This window comes from Ambystoma mexicanum, chromosome 7q (assembly GCF_040938575.1).
Source record: "Ambystoma mexicanum isolate Mex_15411 chromosome 7q, UKY_AmexF1_1, whole genome shotgun sequence".
Lineage (NCBI taxonomy): Eukaryota > Metazoa > Chordata > Amphibia > Caudata > Ambystomatidae > Ambystoma > Ambystoma mexicanum.
The window spans coordinates 117,379,648-117,398,813 of NC_090941.1; the positions used below are offsets into that span (position 1 = coordinate 117,379,648).

Consider the following 19,166-nt stretch of genomic DNA (forward strand, 5'->3'; position numbering starts at 1 on the left):
TAAGTCTTCTTAAAGCAGTCTGCTCGTTGTAGCACAGGCTTCTCCTGCTGCACAACCCACTCTTCAACAAGTGTTCAGAACACGCGGTACTGGAGCCTACATACAGAAACTGCCGAAGCCTCACATACAATTATGCAGCTGTTCAAACTGGTATATATGTCCTGCATTTGACAGATCTCTATATAGAGATACTGTGTTGTGCAACCTGGCCAGGGGCCACATCCCTTGGTCCTGCCCCCTCCTTCCCAATGCCCCACCGTCCTAAGAAGTGACAGTTCCTCCAAAAAAGAATTCAATTTCTGGAGCCCTTTTGCAATGACACCGACTGTGGGGTAAAATGTAACCCCTGAATGCCAGAAATAAAGAGGTCAGATTTGTGGAGTCCTATTAAAGTCTAAAGCCAGCACAGAAACGGTGATGTCAGACATGAGGCCTATTGAACCAAAAACAGGCTTAAATCTCAAAGGAAAGAAAGTGGGCTTAAATCTCAAAAGTGAGAAGATATGCGCAATGCATTTCATCAAGGAAAATAAAGACATGTGGCTGCCAATGCTGTTTTACAAAATCCATGGAAAGTTAAACTTTTTACTTAAGGAGGCAGATAGCAGTGTGTACATTATCTTCAATGTAGTACCAGATTGTGAACCTGAAATCTCAAGTGAAACCAAGCTTCTTGCATTTATAAAAAATCTAAGAACTTCCTTTTGCCTCATCCTAAATGACACTACGGCAGAGAGAAGTGCCTACTTGGGTTTAAGGTGAGCATATAACTGCCCAATATATGGACAATCCAGAAGTGATACTTATGTCTTTTTCAACTCTGAGATTAAAGAAATAAATTAGACATGGATATAAGGCGTGGATGCCTTATAAAATGTCATGTAAAATGCATTGTGTGTGAGTTAAAAGCCATTTCTTGCAGAATGATACCTGCAGCCGGGCATTTCACCTGAAATTAAACTTTAACCTCAAAGACGTTTGTTTCCTCTGCTTGTCCTGGAGAGGGAGGTCTGGTTGTCAACAATCAATCAGGTCGATTGCTTAAAAATACAAAGAAATATACTTCGATTGATGGAAACCACGGTGGAAATGCCCTGTCTGTCTTTTCAGCAGAGCTTGAGGTCACAACTCCCATAAAATGGGCATTAAAGCTTCAGCCAGGAACATCACAGGTCCAAGAAGGGATAGGCTAAGATAAACATGAGTCAGCATCTGGCTGGTCACATGCTTATGGGAAAAGGCAATTTAAGAGAAATAAAGTGGGGGCCAGAGTGAGCGAGGCATGTGAGACTGGAGTTAAGTTAATAGAAAAATACATTGTATTGCATAAAAAGGGCAGCGTATATGCCACAACTCTAATTCCAGACTTTTATTACAGGTGACAATAACCTCTTTTGAACCATGTCAAAACGATTTTTGTGGGATAAACATGACAAAAAATATTAAGGAAAATTTGATTTGGGCCTTCCTATGATTCCGAGAGATTTGAAAGTTGGTGTGAGGGTGAAGGACAAAATTAACATGGGAACAATCAAATGTCATATTTTTAGATGTGGCTCCTGAGTAAATGAAGAAAATCTGTCTCTCTGCATAGGAAGGGTGTGCCAACTTCAGATTAGCATAATCTGATTTGCCTTAAAATGTAGTTCTTAAAATATATATCCATGTTCATAGATTTTCAGAGTTTAAACATGCCAAACCCACATGTCAGTTTGGGATGACAAAGCTTTCTCCTCCCCCAGCTCACACCCTCATCTCCTTGTCCTATTAGCACACAGATGGGAGGTGGGTAGAGAAAACCAACCAATCCCTTCCGCAGGAATCATGAGAGGTTTGTGATTTCATTTGCCCTATAAGTAAACCAGTTTGCATTAGAACTGGCCTTTTCCATTTTATCCCGGGAGGTAACCTACTGCTGAACTCTTGCGAGAAACACCCAAGCAGAGAGGCCCTAAATTGGTGACAGGGACAAGGAGACATAGAAGCTGACTGGGACCCATTGGAGGAGCCAGAGGGGACTATCCTTGACTGATACCCTTGCTGTCCCAGAGGTGCCCTGCTGTTCCCTGATGCCCACTACAAGGCCTCTCCTGTAAGTAAAACTATGCCAAAGCCATAGATTGTGTAGGCCCTGCATTTCTCAAGTATTGTTCTAGATATTCCCCCATAGAAAAATATGATGTTTGTCTGTGTAGATATTTAATTAAAGTAAATCGATTAATTCCCCTATAGAAATCACGGGATGTGTTTTGTTAGCATTCAAAACTAACAAGCTCCTCGCAGTGTGTTTTGACCTGGTATAGACATAAAGATTTGATTGACTATTTCTAAGAAAACACTGACTTGGGTACAGAAGGGCGGTGTCCTGAATCAAAAGGAATGAATCCCCAAAACCTGTTTCCAAGTGAGTGTGCAGGGTGCAAAAAGTAAATTTTCCATTGATCCCCTGCACCTTAAATCAGAATTGTGAAGCCTTTTATTTCTTTTGCATGTGTGGTGGGAAAAACTAAAATTGCCCCTTTGTTTCCATTGTGCTCTAACCCAAACCACAAAGCCCTACCTGTTCTTTTGACGATGGGGAACTTGGAACAGTTAACGTGGAAACTTCTCTTTTCTTCGTTTTACACCTCTTCAATTTTGTAAAAATTGTTCTATACAATTAAATCAAATAAAAAAAAAAAAAAAAAAGCCCTACCTGTTCTTTTTAGGTGTAGCAAAACAAATGTTCCCATTGCTTTCCTTTCCCTCATATTACATCAGTGGTAATAAGTGAACAAAGATTTTACCCTTGAATCCCTTTGCCAAAGAGCACCTTTTTAAAAGAACCCAAAACGATTTTTTCTTTGTGTTCCCACTCCCTACAACTGGCCTTCAATTCAGATGGTGGGGTTTGCTGGGAGAAAGAGTAGTATAACCAAATCAGCAATCACTGCTTGTTTTGATTTGTTCTTTTTCTGTATTGCTGAGTGATTTGAAAAGACAGCTGCAGGAAATTGTGACTACATATCTCAGTATTATCTCTGTGTTGGTGCCATTAAGGAAGTCATTTTTGTTCTTGTGTTGCCACAGCATTGGTGGCTGATGTTAGTCTGTTTGTCAAATTTGGTTTAAATATATTAATAAATCTATATTCTTGCTACACACAGGCCTGGTTCATAGTCCATTGTGGCACCAGGCATTTGTTGCGTTGGGTGCGAGACTGGTTGGAGACCTTACCAATCTGAGCCTGAATCAAAATAATATTGCTTTGTTGTGTGCCACCTGATTGGGTGTAAAGGAGCTCCCTGAGTTTACTGTGACCATGTAATAAACCGTGACAAGACAGGCTAAAAAACGGTGGTGTGGATGGTTGCCCCGAGCAGTGCAGTGGTTCAGATTTTTTCAAAACCTTTGGTTATAGTTTTACACTACTCATAAAATAGCATTTCCCATCACAATAAGCAGCAACCATTCACAGAGTGAAAGCAGTCCCTGGATTGATTGATTGATTGATTGATTGATTGATTGATTGATTGATATTTATGCTTCGTCTATACACTAGTGTTTCAAGGCGCAACCAGGCAAGGGCGGGGAACATGGGAGGACAAGACAAACGATCTTACTAGGCCTACTACCATTTAGATTGTGAAAGTGCGCAGAACAGAAGTACAGGGGAGAGTGTACAGGGAGAAGTGCACCCAGAGCAGCAGGGCCCTGAGTTAAGTGCAAGGAAGGATGGGACTCCAATGGGAATCACAACCTGGTAATACAAGGGAGGCCAGGCGGCAGGGCGGAACTGGTGTCCTTTAATACTCAGAGGAACACAAAGCAGCCAGTCAGCAGAACGGTGCAGGAACAAGGGAGGGTTAGCAGGGGAGAGGAAGAGAGAAAGAAGAGGAGAAAAGGAGGGTCTTGAGGAGCTTCCGGAACTTAAGGAGATATGGCTCAAGGCAGAGAGAGGCAGGGAGGGCGTTCCAGAGGGAGGCACCTACAGAGGAGAGAGATCTACCCCCCAATGCTTGGAGAAGTGACTCACTCACAGAGTATTAGAAGTAGAGGAGCAGAGGGCTCTAGTAGGCAAGTACTTAGGAAGATAGAGTTGGAGATAGCGAGGGACCCAGCCCCAGAAAGCCTTGCGGACGATGCAGAGGGTCTTGAACTTGATCCTTGCAGCCACTGGGAACCAGTGGGGGAATTTCAGGGCCGGAGGGATGCGGTCCCGGGGCTTGAGGCCAAGGATATGTCTTGCTATCCTGTTCTACATGAGTTGTAGAGGGCAAAGAGTAGAGTTAGACAGATTGAGAAAGAGGCTGTTGCAGTAGTACATCCTAGAAAAAAAACAGGGCTCTGGAGATGGTGAGCTTCTGGGGAAGTTGAGAAAAGGGAGAATATCTCTAGTTGAAAATGGGCCTTTCTGGCAAGGTCTGTGATGTGTGGAGAGAAGGAGAGAGTGGAGTCGAAGAGGATCCCAAGGTTTTTTGCCTCACAAGAGGGTGAGGACAGAGGGCCCAGGGAGGCTGGCCAGGGTGAGAGGGGAAAAGCAGGAGCAGGGATCCCAATGAGAAGGATCTCAGCCTTACTGGCATCAAGGCAGAAATCATTAGAGGCGCACCATCCCTGAATAGCGGATATGCAGTCAGGGATGAGCGAGGAGAAGGACGAGGGTAGCCGGAAAGAGAGCTGCGTGTCATCCACATAAAAATTAAGTTAGAGGAAAAGCTAGAGATCAGGAGGGCTAAAGGGGCCAGGTAGAAATTGAAAGGCCAGTGGGAGAGGATAGAGCCCTGGGGAACACCACATGTGGAGAGAGAGGTGGTGGAGAGGAAGGACCCAAGTTGAACCTGGGAAGGTCAGTCCAAGAGGAAAGAGGAAAGCCACGCTAGAGCCTGGTCCGTGAAGCCCAGGGTGTCACTGAGTTGATTGATCAGGATGTTGTGGTTCACTGTGTCAAAAGCAGAGGATAGGTCGAGGGGAATAAGGATAGAGGGAGAGCTGCACAGATTGGTGCATGGATTATGCACCCCTGAAGTTCCCTTCAAAATCAGGGGCGTTTTTATGAATTGTGACCTCCCGTTCTCTTGGGGGACAGGTGGTCACAATGCAAGCAGCATTCTGAGTACAAAGGTTGGGATGGGAGGCTGTTGACTCCTGCAGAGTCCCATGGTGCAGGAAAGCACACATGCAATAGTCATCTTCTTAACATTCATGAGAAGCCCTACAGTGCTTGTAGCCTCTTTGCCCTGTACTGGACATGTACAGTCTGCACAGGGCAAAGGGCTGGCTTGATCGCAGCACTGTGATTAGGACAGTGCATACATCTGGCTCCAGATATTGAGCTGTCTGTGCAACACAATCGCAAGGATCTCAGCTATACCACGCAGATGATCCTCCATGGGGGAGAACTGTGTATGTAGGTCTTGCACCCTTGAGAGCTGTCGGTCTTGTTCTGATAAAACTATGCATAAAATAGCACAGCCCTATAAGTCAATGGAATACGGGTCTAATTCATGGAAAATAAACTTTGCAACGCTTTGTGAATCGGGCTGTTTGTTGGCAGTGCAAAGTCACTTTGCACCAGTGCAGTCACTTTGCACTGCGCAAACAAATCCATGAATTAGGCCCTTAATCTCTTTTAAAACAAAAATGCAAACTTTTTTTTTAATGGCTTCATAGATGAAATGCTTTACTCTGTGGCTCTCAACTGAAGGTATACTGTCAAGGATGGCTATTGGGGGGCACTATGGCATGTGTAGCTTGTTAACTGACGTGGTACTCTATGCCAGGGGTCTGCCAACTTTGGCTTTTTAGATGTTTTGGACTACGACTCCCATGATTCCTCACCATTGACAGCTGGCTAGGAATGAAGGGTGTGTGTGTAGTCCAAAACATCTGGTGATTGTAGCATAGAAGATTTTTTGTTGTTGCAATATTTGTTTTTCGAAACATGTCCCACACAGAAAAATCCCTCTCGCCTCTCAGTTTTTTGTTTGTTTTTTAAGTGTCAATCACCTGATGTTCAGCCTGAGATGGGACAGACGCTTCCCTGGCCGTTTCTGCATCTTGACGTTGCTTGCCTTTTATTAAATGATTGTATTCCCTGGCAGAGCAGCCCATTTCTCTATAGCCCCTCATCTTCCTCGTCACCACTCAAAAAGACATAGGGCTATATCAGTGGAGTAACTTTGCTGAAAATGTTGGGGGGGACATGACATCTGAAGAAAAGGTGCCCCAGCCAAATGAAAGGGGACAAAATAGTGTGCCATGAAAGTTGGGGGGGCAAACACCCCCGTGCCCCCCTGAAATTACACCCATGGGCTATATTGCTCATCCTATCCAACACAGAACACGCTCTGCCCGACGCGTGTTCCCCCCCACATTAGAAGAGAAAAGGCTTTCTGTTCCTCTATCCTACATTGACATGGCCTTCACACTTCTTACCCCCTAAAATAGGGTTCTATGTTGTTTCATCCCCAGTTATTTTTTCGATGGGTGTTTTGCCTAAACCTTTTTTCGAAAAAACTCAATGAAAGTTGTTTTTTTATATATTTGGGGGGGTTCCCCAACCCTCCTCCCCTATTATTGACTCCCTATTCCCCACCACCTACCCTCTATATACCTTTACTCACCTCCCCTATATTTTTTGATGTGTTTTTAGTTGAAAAGGCTTTGGCAAAAAACGAATCGAAAAAATAACTGGGGGTGAAACAAAATCGTGCCCTAAAGTAGGTTCACACACATCGCTCGTTCAGAAATGTAACTGATTGCTTCTCATTCCTGTTGTGAAGTATTTCAAAGTCTTGATAGGCCGGTCAATTTCCTCTCACTCAGCCCCATCCATGAAACCCTGGAAGATGCAGCGCTCTAGGTCTCCTTCAGATCTGCAAAAGATCCAGGGCTATGTTAATTTTGGGACTGTTGGGACTGGAGGCTCGCTAGCCTTTTTGGTTGTAACCTATGAGCTTCTATCGGGGGTTACAACCAAAAGACCCGGAGCTATAGCCCCCTCAGCCCCCGACCCCTAGCAATGCCTCTGTCCTTCACTACCCCATCCTTCACCACACCAATGGATCAATGGATCTCTGGCCCTCTCTGCCCAGCACACCCGAACTCTTCATGGCTTACACTAGCCCCCCTGAGGCATTCCGGCCTGTAGAGGAAATGGTGGCATTTAGTGACAAGCAGGTTTCCCTGGAGATGCGTGAGCTGTTGGGAATTCTTCCAGTTTATCAGTAGGCTGGAGCACCCGCTGCTCAATCCACTTCCCCAGTTCCAATCATTGTAGTCCATGAAGCATACTTGCATACAAGGAATTGTAGACATGGGGCGTAATTTATAATGGCAAGACCCCATTGGAAAACGCTCTGTAAATAAGGGCCATAGTCTCAGCATGACTCTCCTCTGAGAGCCGACCTGAGGGGAAAGAGAATACATGTTGCTCTGCCTGGCATGCAACTGGCTGCACCCCAATCCTGCCAGTCTCCTTCTGGCACCATCGACCGGTAGTGAAGGTCGGTGCCTTTGGCGACCCTCTCCATAAAATGGGGAGGGACATGCCCCCTAGTGTGGTGCGTGTCACAATGGAACTCTCAGCCATCTGAGTTGCGTGTCGTTGCACAAACTGTTTCTAAAACACGCCAAAGCACCCTTTTTTGAACTGAGTTCCATTTTAGGTAAATATGCAGGGCCTAATTCACAGATGCGTTTTAGAATGGCAAACCCCCATTGGAAAACAGTCTTTGAATAAGGGCCTAACTCTCTGCCTGGTTGTGAGGGTGGGCAGTTGATGTGTCGTTCTGTGGCTTATTTTGATTTGTTTTGTGTAGGGCTATGAAAGCCTAAAAGAAAGACCCTGATACAACATTTACTCACCAAATACAATTTGCGCTTAGGCCAGCAGTAAGACCCTAACCTTCCCAGTGCCAACAAAGGCCCTAGCAAAAATCTCTTTATTGACAACAAGCCAGCATTTAAGGCAGATGAATCAAATTGAATTGAAAAAAGTGACATAAATTAGTATTGTCAATTAGCTTTTTTCATTCTTTTTGTTTCAGAAAAAAGATGAAACAACACACTTTTGTGTTTAATTTTTCTTTCTCTATGCCCAGAACACATTCTATGAGTATGTTTTAGTTTATATTTAGCACTGCACACTCAAATATACGGTTCCACCCTAGGGAACCCAATAGCCATCATACTGATTAGTTTGGACGAAGTGGCACAACCAATTATTAAATATTTCTGATTGTTGATTTTATGTCAGTTAATGATTATTAATTAATTGTGATTTGTATTTTCATCTTAATTTTTCTTTTAAAATAATCTTTTGTTAAGTAAAACAAACATATTGACATGTCCTTTCCTCTCATTGTTTTTGACTTTTGTGTAACCCTGCTTTATCAGAACTAGTGGTGGGTAGTCATAGACCTACATTCGAGGATCTCCAACAGTAGAGTCCCGATAGTACGAAGGGTCTATTGAGCGAACCACTTCTTTCCATCCCCAGAGAATTACACAGAGGTACACTTTCTTGTTGACTTGTTTTGTGTTGTTCACCATGAAGCTGAGTTGTTGGTCATTGCGTGCCTAATAATAGATAGATAGATAGATAGATAGATAGATAGATAGATAGATAGATAGATAGATAGATAGATAGATAGATAGATAGATAGATAGATAGATCGTGGAGAGAGACCACGAGAGAGCGAGAGAGAGATTTCTATACATCTAGCTAGTTTCTGGTTCCCCACAGCGCTGTCACACTGGAACAAGTACCAACCTTTTGTCTCAGGAGAATAGGTCAGGGGCAATGCGCTCGCCTTGGAAGCAAGATTATGCAGAGCAACACTGGTTCGATCCCCTGGTCTGCGCTTAGAAACCTCTGGGTATTATAAATAACCAATACATTTTTTTTTAAACTGACTACTCAAGAGTGCTGTCAGCCATTGGTCACTAATCTCCTTTCTGCGCCAAGGACGTCATTTAGGGGTCGCCAGAGGTCGCAACAGCGACCTCTGAGGTCTCCCTTGCGACCTCTGTGATCTCCCTTGCGAACTCTGAAAAAAAAAAAATATATATATATATATATGTTTTTTTTAATTTAAAAAAAAACATTTTGAATGCAAGCTCCTGGGCACCATGTGGCTCTTTACTTCGGGAGTGGCTGGCTTTCTTGTTCAGGCCCCTTAAATAAAAGAAGAAAAAGAAGAACAGGGGTGCCACAAGTCTAACACATTCAAACCCTAAATAAGAAAGAATAGGAATTCCAAATAATGTGTCTTTCTGGAATTCTATACAATAATTGCTAGACTCATTAAAGGTTTATTTCAGGCACACTTCAGGTGGTGAGTCATTAATTTAGTCTGTTCTTAAACGCCTCAACTCAGCCTTTCATCCTTCTGAGGTCGATAAATGAGTACCAACACAGGTTGGGTGATATTGGGTGTATATTTTTTCTATATAAAGCGCTTAAGCGTAAGTGCTATATAATAACACATCATTATCATTTGGTCATGGACGTCTGCTTGCATTCACAGTAATTCGGTAATATGGGCCTATAAACACTGATCTTAACGATACATATGGCGATTCATTCTTGTATGACATGTACATCACATTATAGTGATATCGTAACCATATTTTTCATAGTGTACAATGCTATGTGATGCCACTTTTTCCATTGGTCCTACGGGGACATCACAAAACCGTAGTACATTACGCCCCTAATGGTGAGCCACAGTAAAACGTTTCCTTGCACGGAATCAAGGCATAGGGCAGGTAACACCATTGCAGTCTTCCCTCACCCACAAAATAAGTCCTGTGTGGCTAAAAGCAGAACAGGCTTCCATCACGCAAATAGCGAGTACAACATGGAGCAATTATTTCCATTGGTCCTACTTGCTTTTTCTCATGTGTTTTCATCTTCAGCATTAATACACAGAGGGCCTGCTTACAAAAAATATTTTTCTCTACACGCTTTTGTGTGGAAGTAAATACCTTCACAAAAGCATTACTGCATGCAGTAATACCAGGTGCAGTAATTACCAGATGCCATGGGGAGCTATGGGTCTCCTATATAAATTAATGGGAGGGTTTGCTTAGCTTGTAATCATGCAGGCTTACTGGGCCAGAGAGTAATTACTGCATGTTGTCCCAGTAAACAAGTTTATCTGTGTTATCGGGGATTACCGCTCAGAACTCGTAATCAGGACCAGAATATTTTCATCGATTACGGGCCTCATTACAAGTTTGGTGGCATCTTGGCACTAAATCGGCCGGGATACCACCAAATGGATTTACAGTTTCCACCACTTGGTCTGGTGGAATTACCACCGGATCACAAGTTGTGGGGAGTGGTGCTAGTCCCCATTTATAGGACTCCATTGGGATTTCGGTGGAATTACCACCGGCGGTAATTCCTCCGGAAGGTAATTCTGACGATTTGGCCTTGTTTGTGCTGTAAAGCAGAGGAATGTTTCCTGTGCCTTACCTCCAAACCCGTAGATTGGTGGTGAGGTAATGCTGAGGTAATGGAGTGGTAACATTAATACAGTTTTTGGCCACACCACCAAACTCATAATGAGGACCTATGTCTTGTCATCTTCACCTTTCATGGAGAAACCCATTTCAGGTCTCACACACACACTTCCAGGCCTATTGACTTTATCTCTGCTTACTAGTGTACTATGAGGGCTTGCACACTGGAGGAACGCCTCACTATCATTTGCAGACGTAGGTGTGCAGATTCTTAATCAATCGCTTGTTAAAAGTATTCATAAGCATGACGTATTGAGACCATGGCTGAAGCCGCCCGGGCGAAGATCTAGGATAGAGGTAATTTAAGTTATAACACGCATTACACACATGACCCAACCTGTGCAGCAGCACTCTCGCTCCTGAGTCATCCATCGCCAGCCTGCAGGCCCTCCTCCACGCCACCAAACATTGCTTAATTCCCTACTTTAACTTTCCCTTACTAAGGCAGGTCTGATCATTCCCACATAACCCCCACACATTCCCGCCAAACCACACCCACTGTCCCCACGAAGGTGTAGAAAAAATGTACACTGATAACGCCACCTAAACACGGTCCTGGCCAAGTACGTCAGATACTGGCACGAGACAAAGATGAGCGCAATGTGAATACGAGTGTTGAATTACTCCAGCGTACGTAGGGCCCGATGTCCTTAACACAACCATATCCAGCTTCGGACAGTTGCACTTTTCAAGGAAATTGCGCATGCTTGTCATGGCGCTTTCTGCACTCGCCATTTCAGCTGCTACGAAATTGTGTCCAAAGTGGAAGGATTTCGCGAACTCACAAAACCACCAGAACGCCTCAGGCACAGCTTTGCGTCTACAGACACAGTCCGTGAATAAAACATACTCCGCCACCTGCCTCCTCGGCCACACCGCCGCCAGCACACAACGCACTGCTCTTTGGGGTAAAATGCGAAGTCATGGCTCCCCCGGCGCTTTACAGCTATGAAGCCCGAGCCCATTGTATGTTCCAGCAGCGGGCACCGTGCTTTGCACGGCACAAGTGAGGTGACACTGTGATACACGCCACACTGATGACTTGCAGAGGTGCACCGCGCACGTCCTGTCAGGCATTGTAGTGCACAATGAGTTCTCTCCACACGCATGACCAATAGGCCTTCTGCGGCCGCAGGTCACCATGACGACAGGTCCCCATGACGACATCACTGTCCACACTTCAGTGCATTCGGAAAACCCATCTAGGAAGTGCGAGCGAGCAGGACCTGCACCTGCTCTGCCGCATTCCCACAAACACTGCCCGGCCGCCTGCCTATTTACAGCGCTTGCTTTTGCCGTTCAGAGAAGACGAGATGCAAAAGGACAAATCGGGAAACACAGACGCACCACACCCAAAACCAATGACAATGGCCCACTTCTTACCTGCAATGCAAGGTTATTTAGCTCAGTTCAATAGATTTGGACAGCATCCTTCTCCGGGTGGAATCATGGCTGCATCTGTGACGATGTCAGGGGGAGGGATGTAGCAGCGCTAGGCACGTGACACAGCCCGTTCTCCTATAGGGCAAGCAAGGGAATGCCTCTCAGTGCCAAATGATTACAGGCAGCCAGCCGTTGCCTGCGCTGTATGCCTGTGTTCAACTGACAGTTAATAACGGATATGGTTTATCTCGCACTGTTAGAAAGTGGTTGATTGCATTACTGACATTTGTCATTGTGATTTTTTGAGCACCCTGTCACACATGAATTTCCCCTTATTTATTAAATCTATGATTATATTTAAAACATTATGGATTCCGTATGCAGCCAAAGTATAATCTGTTATTCATAGCCCACACAAGTGAGATAAATATATATTATATTCAGTAAAAAAAACTTTGCTAAAGGGACGTTATGGTTAAGTTGCGCTACTAAAAACCTATGAAATTCAGTAAAAAAACGTTGTTTAAGGGATGTTATGGTTCCAAGTAAAACCAAAAAACCCCTGAAATTCGCCAGTTATGGTAAGCTAAGCAACCGTAACTCGCGCCACCACCGTGCACTGCTAAGACGAACACCCAGGACATCAAAGATGACATCACAAATGTCATTGATGACATCACTGATGACATCACATGTCTGTCTGCCTCTTTTTTCCTTTACTGACATATCTAGGTCAGTAAGAGTCAGGAACTAAGAAATCATAAACTCATTATTTATATTCAAGTACTATATTTGTAGAGTTATTTTTCAAATATGCTCTTGTAGTAATTCACTTGGGTTTCACTGAGAGAATATGAAACATGTACGTAGGGGAAAACACAGATTTGGAAAACAGCATTGGTTTGTGTGCATGAAGATAATCAGTAAGGTTCTCAACACGTTCTAATAGTTCTGCCTTTTTTAAATTACTTTCCTGGATATGCTCATATTTGTATACATTGTATGCACACTACTCTCCTTAGGGTCCAGTCACATTATATGATAGTTATACATAGCAAAGTAGTAGCTTTGAAGCAGAGTGATAATTTCTGTGTATAAAGTTAATCAGTTGGGGTATGAGGATTGGCTGTTAGTACTATTGTTTATTTCATTTTCCCTGCATATGCTCATATTTGTATGTGTTGTTGTTATTTGTGTTTCGTTTTGAACAATGCAATTATGAAGTAAGTGGGTTTTATTAGCCAGTTATTAAATGTAGCCCAGTAGACAGAACTGTAATAAGAAGCATGTATCATTTTACTATTCAACATGGTAAGATTAATAATATTGCACATCCATCATATATGTTGCACACAATGGCTACCCTTTCTACATGAGTAGCTTAGTATACTGGAAAGAACCTGATAATAGAATGGTATTGATATCAATGCATTACTTAATGCACTATGTACCTCATGAAATTTCTTTCTATAACCCTTCACACGTTTTGATGAACATTACTATAAGAATCCCTTGTACAGATTTATTATGAAAAGAAATGCACATGTGATGTCATCAGTGATGTCATCAATGACATTTGTGAAGTCATCTTTGATGTCCTGGGTGTTAGTCTTAGCAGTGCACAGTGGTGGCGTGAGTTATGGTTGCTTAGCTTACAATAACTGGCGAATTTCAGGGGTTTTTCAGTTTTACTTGGAACCATAACGTCCCTTGAACAAAGTTTTTTTACTGAATTTCATAGGTTTTTAGTAGCGCAACTTAACCATAACATCCCTTTAATAAAGTTTTTTTACTGAATTTTATAGGTTTTTAGTAGTGCAAATTAACCATAACATCTCTTTAACAACATTTTTTTACTGAATATACATTTTCATAGTGTAAATTTGATAGATGTGTACTAGGGTTCCCTTACTTTATATACAATTAACTTAGAGCATACCGAACACCCCGCTAATGATTTTGATATCCGCGGACGGTCACGGACGACATCAACACTACCCAAACAAGCAGGGGGTATTTGAAATTGTTCTATCATACCATATAAACACTACGCAAGTTGAAAAAGCAGCACATATACACATTATATATATTAATAAGTAAGCAGTGGAACCTACATATTTAACACATCAACCAGCCATTGAAATACGATATGTAATAAAATGGAGTATACCATAACAAAAAAGATATACCTCCAACATATTTACCTCACAGAAACTGTAGACCTAGAAGCAACAGTAGACCCACACAACACAATGAATACAACTTTCCAGAAACTAGTAAGTAAACTTCATTTTTTGTATATATAGCTCTTCTTTGTGTGTGATGTACAGTATAATTAATATATTTTTGTTTTTCACACAGAAATGTGCAGTACTTTGGAGTGGCTGGAACAAAATTTTCCACATGAGGAAATGTCTGAAGAGAGTGATAATAATGGTATGCACTCAATACAAGGAAATTAATAATCATTACCTAATGTGTACTTAACATATATATGTTTATTTTTTACAGACCATACAAAGATTGAAAATGTGACTCCAAAAGACACAATGGAAAAGACTCTCGAACACATTGAACAGAAAGTAGACATTCTTAAGGAAAATTTCAGTAGTTTGAAACAGTTAGTGGAGGACCACATCAAAGAAAAAAATAAGTACCATTGTCCTACCTGTACCTGTGCCCCCTCTCCATGTCCCAGTGAACTATCCCAAACCGTGAACAACAAAATAAACGTTTTGATGAGATTTCCATCCCTTCATCCCCTCCGATCCATCCTCTCCAAACCCCTAATTCCCCTATTTTTGTATCAGTTTCTGCTTCCACCTCTCTTTCATAATTTGTGTATATGTATATAAATAAAAAAATGTTATATTTCATGTAATGAAAATCTTTGTATCTTATTGTTTTTTTTTGAAAAGCAGTTAAAATGTCAGCAGACAGCGCGACTGTCCGGCCTGTCTCTAATTAATAAAATGTGGATGTCCTAAGGACACTAAACCTCTCCATACCATTTGCAACCAAGATGGAACTGTTCTTAGAACACACCAGCTGTCCGGGATGTCTGTAAATCAACAAAATGGAAGTGACCTAAGGACACTATACCTGTCCGTACCGTTCGCAACTAAGATGGAACTGTCAGTAGAACAGGCGCGGTGCCTGGGATATCCGTATACAAACAAAATGGAGGTGTCCTAAGGAGACTATACCTCACTGTACAGTCTGCAGAACATCTACGCATATGCGCACCATACCCATACGTCCTGCAAACATCACACCTGTCCATAACTGTCCGTCTCACTTGTGTTGCACTTTTAATTAGTTTCAGGACCCGAACACTGTCCATAGAACGCCCACGCGCATATGCATTACCGCTCCTGCGCATTTGCTGTCCTGTGGACACCTGTTCCCTTCGCGGACATGTTCCCAACGCCATCATGTGACCGCACCCATGCTGAGCGTGTGTCCTAATTTGCGGACTCTGTCCGGATGCCCAACATTTTAAAAGAACTTATTTAGACAATCCAAATTATTTTACAGTAAAAAAATCACCATTTCACATGTCCTATACAATGGCCCTTGCTTTCCACATATTTTTTGTAACTTTTTGAACGCTTTGAGTGTTCGATCTTTTCTCGAGGCGCACCCCTCCACCCCTATAAAAAAAAAACACACCCCAGAGCTGATCTTCATTGTGCTTTTGATGCCTTTAGTGCTCTAGCTGAGATTACCTCATCAACCCTAATGGCATCCATGGCTGCTGTTGCTACATCAGCCCCAGCACCACCCCCAAACCCTCCACCACCACCACCTCCCCAAGGGGCTGCAGAGGGGAACATGCGTGAGGATGTAGAGAACGAGGATGAAGTGGATGAAGAGAATGAGGTGGAGGAACGCCCTAGTACCAGCACTCGCCGGGAGTCTTGGGTGTGGCAGTTGTTTACCGTTTATGGTAACGTACCAAAAGCACGTGCGGACAAGGTCACCTGTAACCAGTGCAAATTAGTGCTGAGTCGTGGGAGACGTGGTTCATACAGCTTTGGTACTACATCCATGAAGCGACACCTAACTTCGTTCCACGGTGCGGACATTCGCAAGGTTGTACCTTGTGATGAAGGTAGTAAGTTGAGTTCCTCCACAGCATCCTTTGTTTCCGCTCCTCTCACCACAAGAGGCACTCCTATGGGAGAGCGCATCCCTCCAGATGCTTCACAGGCCACTCACGATGCTGTTGACCCTTACGTTTCGAGGGTCACAATATTCTGTATGTACTGTGACGCAGTACTCTGCAGGGGGAAGAGTCTTCGAAGTGCTTTCAAGACTATGGTCATGGACCACCAAAAGACCTGCTTCCTACCTAAATAAGGCTCACCTTACATCTTCCTCTCTCCACCTGCCCTTTCTTATCCCCGTTGTTGGTGTCCCTTCCTTAGCCTCCTTTGCCCTCCTCTCCTAGTGTGTCGTGTGTAAAAAAGCCAAAAAAATATAAAACAACGAAAATCCCCCCAAAAAAGGCTATTTTCAGAGCCGCCTTTATCAGTTTAAATATAGAACTGTCAAATAAACAGTGCAGGTCCCTGCACATTTTTTAAAAGTCAGCGGACAGTCTTAGTACAGAACATTTTTTGGGGTGCTGCCCTAGCAAAACCAATGCACTTTTCTCTGGTGTGTAAGTGGTGGCTCTGAAAAGAGCCTTTTGGTGGTGTTTTTGTGCGTTTGAAAAACTTGGAATCGTCAACATCTACTGCAAAATAGATGACTATAATTACAAAAAAGGTTGCAATGCATTTTGTACATTTCTCAGAAAAATCTGATTGCCAACATATGTAAGATGGACTCCATCTCTGCGAAAAATGAATGTGCTACGAAACATAATATTTTCATTGTGAAAAGAGGACATGCCAACATCTCTTAGAAAGGCACAAACAGCCTTATTGACATTGCGCCTCGCTTTCTCCATTTGTGGACCAAATGAGGAAGAACGCAGCCACATTTGTCTTTGCGCAATACGAGATTTGGAAACATGTCCATGACCTTCTCAAGTCCTTCTTTCGTTGCAAATTGCAAAGAAATTCCAGACACATGTCCTAAACTGTTCCCTCCACAATGAATTATAATTATGTCAGGATGACGCTCTGTCTGTAAAGTAGCACGGAGAGGTACCAAGTCTAGCCACTTCATTCCACGCACACCATGCCAGTGCACTTCCACATGAGGGAATCCAAGATCTGCAGATACACGACAACGTTCTGCATGCACCTCCAACCAATGTATCCATGAGTCTCCTAAAATCCAGATAATCTGTTTTCGGAAACACACAGCCATATCTACCTCTTCTTCTCTCAGGAAAAAGACATCCTCACTAAATCTCTCCTTACACAACACACCCACTAAATTTAACTGACCAATCCCTAGCTCCGCTCATTCTCATTTGCATGCCTCTCCACCCCAGCCAGCCCTTCTACCCATTCCACATCACTCTCGGTTCCATTCCCTCATTGGATACAGCTAAGCAGTCACACACCATCCACCAATCACATCCAAGACCTCTACATCTAACTCCATCATCAGAGTTCCGCACTTCAAATGTACTGTTGATCACTCTGAATACAAGTCTCATATCATTGAAAAGCACCTACTACAATAACTACTGAACAAGTCTTGAAGATTTCTACTTACAGCTCCATACATATCCACATGCATGATTACAAAGTACAGGTATGCATATTTTATTCAGAGTAGATGTACAACTCTTATGATTCCATATAAACAAAGTAATGCCACTAAATCTGCATAGCCAATACATATATGCCAACGCTCCCGATTTAAGCGCGAGACTCATGATTTTTCATTGAAAAATCACACTATTTTTTACTGTCTCCCGCATAACCTATACATACATGCCAACCCTCCCCATTTACGCGCAAGACTCGATTTTTCATTGAAAAATGTCACAATTGTTTACTGTCTCCCGCCCAAATTAATCCTAATCCCAATGCAATCGTATGAGAAAAATAAATGTTCCCGATTGCTGTGTTGAAATCTCCCTCTCAGGTGCTCCCGATTGTTCGCATGTCTAGTTATAATATGAAATTATTCAAATTTTTCTCATCTACTATAATGACCTATTACTTCCAAACCTCTCTGCTATCTAGAACACAGCTGTAAAAAATCAAGTGAATTTCATGAAGTTAAAATTCTACTCATTTGCAAAGCATGTTCAACTAACATACTGTAAATAACATATAAAGACTGCACAAAGTCAAATGAAATGCATGCATACACTATGTTCAAATATAAAAAAGAATACTACCACAAAAACATAAAAATCAACGTGTACATTAAGATCAGTGCTATAATCACACAAAATTACTAACTTGTTCCTTTTACAACTGCAGTGAAGACCACTCTCCTAAAAATCAGCAGCATCTAAACTACAAACAACATATCCGAAGAAACCTGCTCGTTCCACAAAAAAAGTACGTACAATACTACCTTTATTTTCTTACTGTTCCTCAAAGACACTGTGTGGTTCATTCATGTAATTTGCGCACCAAAAAAAAAACATTGATTTCTGAACCATTCTGCCCAAAAATCTGCCTTTATTAAACAGAGATTAGCAGACAGAATGGCACACAAATCCCCTTTTTCTGGAACACAAATATCATACTCAACCCTTAGAATATTAGTACTATAAAACAAAGAACTGTTTTAATTTTATACCATTATATTTACTATTAATGCTTCTCCTCACCACTAGCTCACTTTCTACTCTCATCTGAACCACAGTGTAGTAACATGCAAACAGAAGAATAGCCTTCCCAACTCATTGTAACTGTCCAATGCACATTCACACACCACCACATACAACTTTCCCATCAAACTCATACACGCATGCACACAGCACACATACATTGCAAAACAAACCAACCCATACCTTCTTTTTTTTCAACAGACCCCAAAGAATGCCTACCAAAAATCAAGTGCATAGAAAGCAACGCAGAAATAGAACAAATGAAAATAAAAGTGTCCAAAATAAGTATCCATCTTTTCCAGCTTGTACAAAACGTTCAAACAAAACAGCTAATGCAGTCATTTAACGAAACAAAAGAAGCTTCTAGTACAGAAACTTTGCCTCCTCTATCAAAATGTAAAACAAAACAGAAAGTGATTAACAAGAATTCAGCTAGCACTACTGCTAACAATGCTCCCATAAATCTTGATGTAGTGGCAAGTAACCATAACAAAAAAAGTATTATAGCAAAAATGTTCCG

At 42.4% G+C, this 19,166-nt stretch overlaps 1 protein-coding gene across 1 annotated transcript in view; it reads right to left on the reverse strand.

Annotated features, from left to right (window-relative positions):
* Window positions 1-12,002, reverse strand: part of CLCN4 (chloride voltage-gated channel 4) — a 336,781-nt gene extending 324,779 nt beyond the window's left edge. Inside the window, exon 1 of the mRNA XM_069640618.1 lies at window positions 11,896-12,002. The gene's annotated coding sequence lies outside the window, so the exon portion shown is untranslated. The remainder of the gene's footprint in view (window positions 1-11,895) is intronic.
* Between the last annotated feature and the right edge of the window lie 7,164 nt (window positions 12,003-19,166).